General features: G+C 39.0%; 1 protein-coding gene across 1 annotated transcript in view; it reads right to left on the minus strand.

The window, feature by feature from the left end:
- LOC133837177 (heterogeneous nuclear ribonucleoprotein Q) overlaps window positions 1-10,198 on the minus strand; it is a 54,601-nt gene that overhangs the window by 37,565 nt on the left and 6,838 nt on the right.

Raw genomic sequence — 10,198 nt, forward strand, 5'->3', positions numbered from 1 at the left:
TACAATTTGCAGGGTATACAATAATTTTAAAGAGCAGCTCTCGGCTTTGCTCCGATCAGCAGTTGCAAACTGCATTTCGCATTGAAGGCATAGCTCTGCTTAGACTGCATTTATGCAACACACACACACACATACAGACACAGTCTCACATACAGCAAAAGTCTCACCCAAGCATACATTGCAGTGCAGGGGGTAGAAGGCCTATGAAAAAAAGTGCTTGATGCAACTTCGTTCACGAGGACGAAGTTAATGGCATACATGACAGCGCGTGTGAATGTGTGTATGTATGTGTGTGAGTGTGAGTGTGACTGGGTGTATGTGTGTGTGTGTGGGTACAGTATGTACCAAGCGGTGCATTGCTGCTCCTGGCACACAGCGCGACTCCTTTTAGCTTTTACTTAACGTTTCGCATTGTATTTTTTATTATGCTTATACATTTCTATGCATGAGTGTGTCGTCTACATGTGTATTTGAGTGAGTGTGAGTAGTGTGAGAGTATGTGTGACCGGAAACTGCCATTTAAAGTGCATTTTAAGAGGACGATTGCGTCGCGGCGACGACGCCGTAGCGTGTGCTCCTCTCCTGGTCGACATCGTCGTCCTCCTCGTCTCCGTCTTCAGTCTTCGTTGCTCGACTTGCTTTGCTTCACTTCACTTGTGTGTTAAGTGAAAAGCACCAGAACAAGAACAAGAACAAGAACTTGTGTCCTGCTTCTTTGAATACCCGGTAACCATGGTATCAAAAAGGGTTTATAATAGAGGTGGAGAACTATCGATAGTCTGCGCCATCGATAGTTATTGATTGTTTCCATAAACTATCGCCTATCGACGATAGCAAGATATGATAGATTTTCGTCGATAGTTGTCGATAGTGCAGTAAAAGAAAATAATTTAACAAATATGGAGTATTTTAAAACTAAAGTATGAAATTGGTTTTCCAATCTTTATTTAAAAATAATAAATAAATATTATTTAAGTAATATAAATTTTATTTTTTAGGTTTATCTTATCGTCTTTCAGAACAATATTTTAAGACCCTTTCACTTTTTAAAGCGTCTTCGTTTTTCTTTAAAGATTTCAACAAAATACTTTTTCCTCAAAAGCGTAACGAGTACCTTCTAGTCGTGCATACTTTGCCTTAGCTTTTTTATTTGTTTGTTATTGCTCTTGCTGTTTTGTTGTTGTTGTTTTTTTATTATACACCAAGCGGTATTTGTTATTTTATGCACGCCAGCTCCTGCTACTGTGCTTTGTGCCGCATCCTCATACACACACACACACACACACACACACACACACACACACACACACACACACACACACACTCTTTCTCCAACTGGCTGTAATTCAACTCCTTTTTTAATTACATTCAATACCCGTCTCCTCCACCCGGCTCTGTCTGCGGCCAAAAGGTGTTGGCAGGCCCTTTTGGCTTAGCTCGCCATCTTTAACCTTCCTCTTTTGCTAATAATATCGATTTCCAAACCCTCTCGGCAAAGTAGCCTTAACAAGGTGTTAAAGCAATTTGTTAACCTGGCAGCATAGTACAAGAAGAGCCAACAAAATGGGCAGCAACCAAAGCAGCAGCGCCAGAAGTGCAGTCAATTGCCAATAATCTCAATAAAGGGATCATATTTGCATGCAACGCAGCAACATCGCCAACTGCAGCAAAATCGCTTGCACTCGAACGTTATAATGCATTTTGGCAGCCGTGAAACTGTAGAGCTTAGCAAAGGATTGCCAAAGGATGAGCACAAGAATGATGTACAGTCAGCACATCCCATGCAGTTGGCCAAGGCAAACAAATGAGAAGGCTCAATATGGCTAAAACTGTTGGGTTTGCACTAAATATTTCCTTATTCAAATAATTTAATAAGTAAAAGACAGTCAGGAAAAGGGGTATTAACTAAGATTTCAACAAACTAGATTTAATAAAGATAATTATTTTTGATGAGCTTTGAAGCATATTAAATTGTTAATTTCAAATTGATGAAAGAGAATGAAAGTTGTAAAATTGTTTTGGAAAAACGGTGCATTCAATGAAAGCTTTAATATAAAATGCTAGGAAACTTGTAACGTTTTATGAAAGAAATTACCTTTGCAATTTCAATGCAAAGAATAATTTATTGTAACAAGCTTTAAAGCTCGAGAAACTAGAAGGTTAACCTCTTACACATTTTATAAAATATGCAATTTTAATGAAAATAAAATTTAATTATAAGAAACTTTAAAGCTAGAGCTATTAACTATCGTAATAAGCGTATTATAATTAAGCTTCGAACGTTTTATGAATGAAATCACTATGCAATTTCATTATAAGGAGCTTCAAAGCTCGATTAAGTACTTAATTAAATGAGCTTAAAATCTAGAAAAGAAGACAGATGAACACTATTTAATATAGTTCTAATGAACGAAATAATGCATTACGAACAGCTTTAAAGCTCGAGCATGAAAACTAGCGCAATAAGCATCTTAAAATTAAGCACGAAGCTTAATTACTTAATAGCTTAAGTTTTTATATTTAAAATTTCGATGTAATTTCAATCAAAAGAATAGTTTATTAAAAGGAGTTTTAAGGCTCGACTTATAAAAACTAGCGCAATGTCCATTTTAAGCTCTGAATTCAAATTAATTAAATGAGCTTAAGTCCTAGAACAGATGAAAACTATTTCGTTGTAATGAAACAATGCTTTACGAAGAGCTTTGAAGCTTGAACTTTAAACATTTAAACCTTCGAAAGACTTCGTACATATTTTCTTGCTTTAACGAGCGACTTTCTAGCTTAGCATACCACAGTTGTATTTTCATTAGTAGTGCATTTATGCTTTGAAATGTAATAGCAGCTGCATTGTTTATGCTACCTCCCCACCCAGCACCCCCTTTGCCCTGGTCGATGGTCCAGGGAGTTTTCCTTACCCTTGGGGCAGGGGCAATGGCATAAACTTTAAATATGTTTACACATGAGTTGGTTTTGGAAAAAATCGCTTTGTGCTATTTACTTTTTGCCATTTGCTCGCTCAGCCAACCCATACAACATTTCCAGAGGAATAGGTCAGTACGGTCCGGGTGAGGGTGTCTATAACTGGGTATGTGTGTGTGTGTGTGTGTTGTGTAGTACTTATGTTAAAACAACAGAGCACAAAAACCAAAAAAAATGAAGTGTGCAAGAAAAGTCCGTGCGGTGCTTTGAAGTGGCCTGAGGTACATTATGTGCATATAATGAGCACATAATGAGTACATAACATACTTGTGTAATAAGTGCAATGGCTTCCCCCCTCTCCGCTTCCTTGCTGCTGCAGTTTGCCACACGGGGTTCAATGACAGCGTCGAAGGTCGAAAGCTAGAGAGGTAGTAGGAAACGAGAGGGATGCTCTGAGCGCATTATTATCCTTTTGGCATGCAGGATATCGCTGATATATGACTTCGATTTGACTGGAAGGAGCTGCTACTACTGCTGCAACTATACTAAGCACTCGAAATGATGAATATCTCGAGTGTTTTTTCCCCCTGTTGCACATCGCAACGAAAATGGTTTTCCCCCTTCGACAGCTGTGCAGTATCTCATAGATAAAAGTTAAAGCAAACTAGCAACTGCAACGGCGATGACAATGCTGTTGTTGTTGTTGCTATGATGACCAGAAAAAAGCTAAGCAAGCAAGCAACTCTACCTCTTCTCTTCTCTCTCACTCTCACTCTCTCATCTTTTCTGCTTTTCTCAACGCGACTCTTGGTTCCTTTTCTTCTTGGTTTTGCGACGCAACTTCCGCTGCAAGTTTGCTGGATTTTTGCATCATGCCTGCGCCTTGCCTCGCCTCGCCGCGCCGCGTTGACCAGAAGGAAATCTTTTGTAATCGTGCGATAACCCCAGCGAAGGACCGACCGAACTTGAAACTCAACCCCTAAAAAATCATCGTTTATACATATATATACGGAAAAAACAATGCCAAATGCAATGCAATTGCATGTCCAGCTTAGCAGGATGCCGATGGCAGCAGCAGCAACAGCAGCAGCAACGTTCTGTGGCAGCCGGGCACAGGTCCTTTGCAGCAATTAGAACGCGGCTGCTGCTGCTTCTGCTCGCCAGTTGTTGTTGTTGTTTATTTACATATCAAAATGGCATTATATTCATATTGCCGCGAATATAATAGCGAGAGGCAAAAACCAGGAGCCAGCAAGGAGCAAAATAAATGCAACCGATTGCCGCATTGCATTTGCCTTTTGTGTTGCGCGATGCGAAGAGGAATCCTTTTTCGATATCTTTTGTGTGTTGTTTACTGCTGCTGCTGCAACGAATCGAAAGGATTTCTTCTTGTTTTTTTTTGCCATTTCCATTGTGCCACAATTGTGTGGCAAACACGACAGACAGACAGACAGACAGGAAGCGGGATAGGCCAGCTATGAAATTAATACGCATAAATTACACGCCAGATAAGCGGCAATTGAACAAAAACAAAAAAAAAGGACACTACCAAGTGACCATGGGAACGGAATGCAATGCAACTCAAATGCAGTCCAAGGATGCGCTTCTTACTTGAATGTAAAAATGATCTGCATAATAGCAAAATATGATCTCAATTTCCTGCAAAGCAATCATGAAAGCTTTCAATTGTCTCTCCAATTGCAGCAAACGGTTTAACAATAACTTTGTCCAATGCAATTATCTTTACAAAGGAAAATGCATTTCAAAGAAACTTTAACAAAATGTCAACATGGACTCGTTTTTCAATTTACTTTTAGTACATAATACATTTATAGATAGCATGATAAATAAAAATGAAAAATAAACATCTATTCATTTGGGTATTTGGTATTAACATGGTATCAAATTTTTATTGTCATATATCTTCAATTTCTATAACAGATTTAAAGTTTGTTTAAGTTCAAATTTTAAATGATTTCGGCTTAAAAAAAATATATGTATGTTTGATCAACTTTTACTAATTTATATTCATTGCTTTATAACCCAAAAAAAGCATTTAAATTGAAATATATTTATCAAATGCAATACAACTGATTTTTATGCTTGGCATACTTCTTAAATTGTATACAACAGATTTCTATAACAGATATCCCAGATTTGAGGCAACGCCTCTTTGAGCACAAGCAAATCTTTGTTTGCCCACACTCCAAAACGAATCGAGTACTGTTGGCACTTGGGATGCTTAAAAGTAATTTGAAAGCGCTGACACAATGTGCAAAAAAGATGACATAGAAGCAGGGGCAGCGTCCTGGCCCGGTTCCTATGCAAGAACCGGCCCGCAATTTGTTGGAATTGCTACAAAACGGGGCGAGCTGAAGACGAGGAGCATGACTGGGCTGTGTGTGTTGTGTTGTGTTTGTTGCTTGTGTCGAGTCATTTCTTATAGCTGCAACTTTTTGTGCTATTGTCGTAGGTCCTCGATAGGGAGCAAAAGTCTCGAGACTCAGTCAGGCACAACGGTACGTTATATATGTATGTATGTATGTTGTTGCAGTGGCAAACTGTGGCCAGGTTGTTTGGTCAGCAACCTGCAAACCTGCAAACCGGCAACAACGACGACAAACGACAACGACAAACGGAGGCCGAGACAAATGGCATATGCGACAAGGACAACAATTGAATTACAAAAATAATTTTTACTGCTGAGGCAAATAAAAGTTAGCAATGACTTGAAGCTAGGCAGCAGCAGGACACGCCAAAAGCAAAAGGACGAGCCAAAGGCAGGACACATGTCAGAATACAAACACACACACACATAACACTCGCACAACTCTCAAGTGGCCCTTTGCCAGCCAAAGGACATGTTCTCGAAAACGGAAATTAGGTGACAGGTTCAGACGAGACGGCGAGTGAGACGCGTGCATGTTTTGCAGCTCTTTCTAAAAGCTTCGAAGACGCACACTGGGCTGAGAGCTATTGACTCCCTGGATTATGAAAATGTCGTTACTACTAGCAGCTACCAACAATCAAATAAATGAATATTCAAATAAAAGTATAAGATGGATCTTTTAAATGGATGGATTTTTTAAATAAATATAATTTTAATTTTAACATTTTCTTCATTTTTTCTACTAGCAACAAACAACAATTGATAGAAATTTCAGCGAGAAAAGTAAAATTCAAATAAATACAAAAAATTTTAATTTCAGAATTTTACGATGTTTAAAAAGTATTTCTAAAGATGGATAAAACGAATGTTGTTGATCCTATTAATCATTTTGAAATAAAAATGTTGATCTTAACAAGATTTTTGGCAAATATTATTTCCAGAATGTATAATCCATTTTTTCTTTATCGAAATTTAATAATTATTTTGGTTAGGAGTATGAATAAATATATTTTTTTAATGCCAAACTTTAAATGTTTTATATTTTATAGATTTTAAATATTTTTAATATTAGAAAGCTTCTTTGAGATAAATTTTTGCTTTCACATTCAAGTTTAGTCAATCGTGCAATCAAAGTTGTGACCACTGTGCAAACGACAAACATCTTGGGTCAACTTTAATTGCTGAATTGTTGTTCTTGCTGCGCTGCTCAAATTACTTTGATGTCGTCCTGTGTCTCGGGGCATAATCATAATGCTGATATATGCCGACAGGTTTCTCTTGCTCTTGCTCTTCATTGCTTTCCCAAAAATGAAGATTGATTTTGGCAGAAAAAGAAGTTGTATCTTTGCATCTAACGGCAGCAATAGAGCATGTCCTCTAATTAGAGAGCGAGGGGGCTGAAGGGGGAGTAATGCAATTAACGCTGTTCGCTGGCCGCGATAACAATTTGCGAAAAGCAAAGCAAAGCAGCTTCAGCAGCGTCTGCATGCTGCAGTTGTAGTTGTAGCAGCAATAGTACTTGTATTAGTGTATTATTGTGTATGTGTGTGTGTGTGCGAGTGGGCCTCTCTGAATATCTCTCAGACTGTCTGGCAGAGCGAGCGCGCGAGAGTCGCGTGTGCAATGCTGCAAAATTTCGTTCAAATTCGCATTCTTTTTTGTTTTTTTTTTGTTTTGCACTCTTTGCTTTTTGTTGGTTTGGGTTATCGTCTGGCAACGGCAATCATAACAGCCCGAGGAGCCGAAACCAAAAACCGAATCGGCGAGGCCGAAGCCGAATAACACACACTCACATACAACATTGTTAGACGACTGCTGTGATGCCAGGGGGGCAATGCAGTGGGGCCTGCATACGAAGAAGAAGACGATGACGACGATGGCGAATGTCAGGAGGAGGAGGAGGAGTAGAAGTGCAGAGTAGAGACAGGCAGGCAAACACAGCGCGCAGGCAGCGGAGGCAGCGACGGCGACGTTGTGGATTTTGATTCTGGGTCATTCACCCTTGACAAAAAAAATTTTGCGCTGTGTTAGGCCGCTTTTGTGTATGTTTTTCTGCCGTTGCTGTTGCCGCTGTTGTTCTTGTTGTTGTTGTTTATTTGGCTGGCTGGGATGGAAGTGCTTTGCAGTGTTGTTGCTCTGCTGTACAGAGATATTTTGCTGCCGCTTCAACTGCTGATGCTGATGCTGACGCCCAGCACGTACAGCAGGCATCCCAAATTTGGGGCTGCTCTTTGGCTAAATTTTATACCCGCTACCCATAGGGTAGAAGGGTATTATAACTTTGTGCCGGCAGGAAATGTATGTAACAGGTAGAACGAGGCATCTCCGACCCTATAAAGTATATATATTCTTGATCAGCGTCAACAGCCGAGACGATCTAGCCATGTCCGTCTGTCTGTCTGTCCGTCTGTCCGTCTGTGTGTCTGTCCGTCCGTCCGTATGAACACCTAGATCTCAGAGACTATAAGAGATAGAGCTATAATTTTTTTTCGACAGCATTTGTTATGTTTGCACGCAGATCAAGTTTGTTTCAAATTTTTGCCACGCCCACTTCCGCCCCCGCAAATCAAAAAAATCGAATAACAAGCGTAATTGTAAAGCTAGAGTTGCGAATTTTGGTATATACAATAATTACTATAGTAGTTATGATTCCTGAAAATTTAGTTGCGATCAAATAAAAATTGTGGAAGTTATTAAAGAAATACTTTTATATAGGCAAAAACGCCTACTTACTAGGCGTCTTAGTTGCTTTGGCTAACAATCTGGTATATTGTGCCGTCTATGGTATATTTTGAATGCGGTACTATATCGATATACCAAATATACCATTTGGTATATTTTTAGTATTTTTGCAGTATAATATTTTGAGAAAAATACCGCAAAATATATTTCTTTTATTAAAATGGGCAGTGGGTATCTCACAGTCGAGTACACTCGACTGTAGCTTTCTTACTTGTTGGCATTTGTTTTGTTGTTGTCTTTTTTTTTTTGTGCCCAAAATGCAATCCAAAGAGATCGCAGACATGTCGACAGCGCGTTTTGCATATGTCCAAAATCCATTCTTTTCTTTTTTTTGTTTTTGGCATTTGATTTTGTTTAAATTATTCTTTGCTCTCTTTCTGTTGTTTGCCTATCTCTCTGTTTATTAGCATGCAAAAAGCACACTCTTTTTGTTTGCCATTTTTTTTATTATGGCTTTGAGGTTTTTTGAACTTGAGTGCGCAATTTATTTGATTTAATTATAAATTTCTTTTATTTTTGGCTTGGCATTTTTTTTTGTGCAGGGCGCTTGATAAAAATTATCAGAAGTGCTTTTGTGTATTGTGTTTGTATAAAAAATTAATATTTTTTTCTTATTTTTATTGGCATGCTATAAAAATCTCTGGATATGCTTTTTGCATATGACGTGTGTTTATGGGAAGTCTGCCAACTTCATTTTTCGGCTCATTCAGTGTGGCAAAGTAGAAAACTATTTAATGCTTTGGCACTTTTTCAAATGAAACTTTAATCTCGTTGAGCTTAACTGCTAAATGGTTGTTTTTCCCCCCTCCCCTGCTGCTCCCATCTTCCTTTTTTCATACTGTGTGCAAAATCCCCAAAAATAAACTGCTGGCAAAATGCAATCGCCGTTGGCATTTAGGACACGACAAAGGGGAACAAGCTGAAACAGAAACAAAAGTAACAGCAGAAACAACAACAGCAGCAGCGACAAAGGCAGCAACAACATTCAATTACAGGAGCGAACGCAAAACTAAACAATCAAAAGAGTGAACTAGACTTTCAGATACCCGCTACCAACTTCTTTTGGTGTGACCAATGTTGCAATTCAGATATTTGCATTAGTTACTATTATATTTAGTTACTATTATATTTTCAATATATTTGCAATTATTAAAATGAATTATTGATTGATCCACTCATTTATTCATAATAAAGTTTACTGGGCACTAAATTAAAGTACCCTGCTACATTCTGAGATAGTAAATATAAACAGAACAGAGAATGAACGCAACAAAATAACTGCAACATTTTTGGGGCAGTTGCAGTTGCCGTTGTTTCACAGTACTGTCGATTCCCACGTGCAAAATAAAACAATGCGACTGCCGCCGCCGCCGCGTAGATTTATCTGCATTACGAGGCGCGGCACAAGGATAAACAGTGCCTACCACACACACATTGGCACGGAAATGTCAGTCGACAAACTGAAAATTATGTTTGTACCAAATTTTGCTACTCTCTTTTTTTTTGGCCAGCAGAGAATTGGCGTTGTAATCCAACTGGGCAAAAACAACCAAAACAAGAAAACGAAATGAAAAAACCAAAACGACAGGTGTAATAAATAACCCAAGCGAACTGGTCAGAGTAAAAAAAAGAGGATGCCACTGCTAAAGGCAAAGAGAAAGGGGAGCAAGAGTGAGAGCAAAAGCATGGTGAGGGGAGCAAGTCGTCTCGTTCGCTCGCTAATTCGTGTCATTTAGCGCAGGTGGCGACACTGTGGCCAAAAGAGGAGCAAGAACAGATTGACAGTGATACGCGGCAGAAGTAGGGAGAGAGAGCGGAGGGAGCCAGGAAATGGTTGCGGTTCGAAACGCTTCGAAACTTACCCAAATATCTGTGTGCTGACCTCGTTGCGGTTATGTGAATAATGCAAATGTTATGGCTATCAATGCCGATCTATCAAGATTTTTTCTTCGATTTTGTATGCCATTCCATAGGGCGGCCATTGGCTTCATTGCATTGGCAGTCGCCCAAAAATATGCGATGCACTCTTTTTTTTTGTTGGTTGGCACATGGCGGTGCTATAATAAATTGACTGTCAACTGCAGATTGCGTTATATGTGTGCATAATTAGAATACACGTTTGTTGGCGGGTTGGGGGTTTACAGTTGT

The sequence above is a fragment of the Drosophila sulfurigaster genome, chromosome 2R (assembly GCF_023558435.1).
Source record: "Drosophila sulfurigaster albostrigata strain 15112-1811.04 chromosome 2R, ASM2355843v2, whole genome shotgun sequence".
NCBI classification, from domain to species: Eukaryota; Metazoa; Arthropoda; class Insecta; order Diptera; family Drosophilidae; genus Drosophila; species Drosophila sulfurigaster.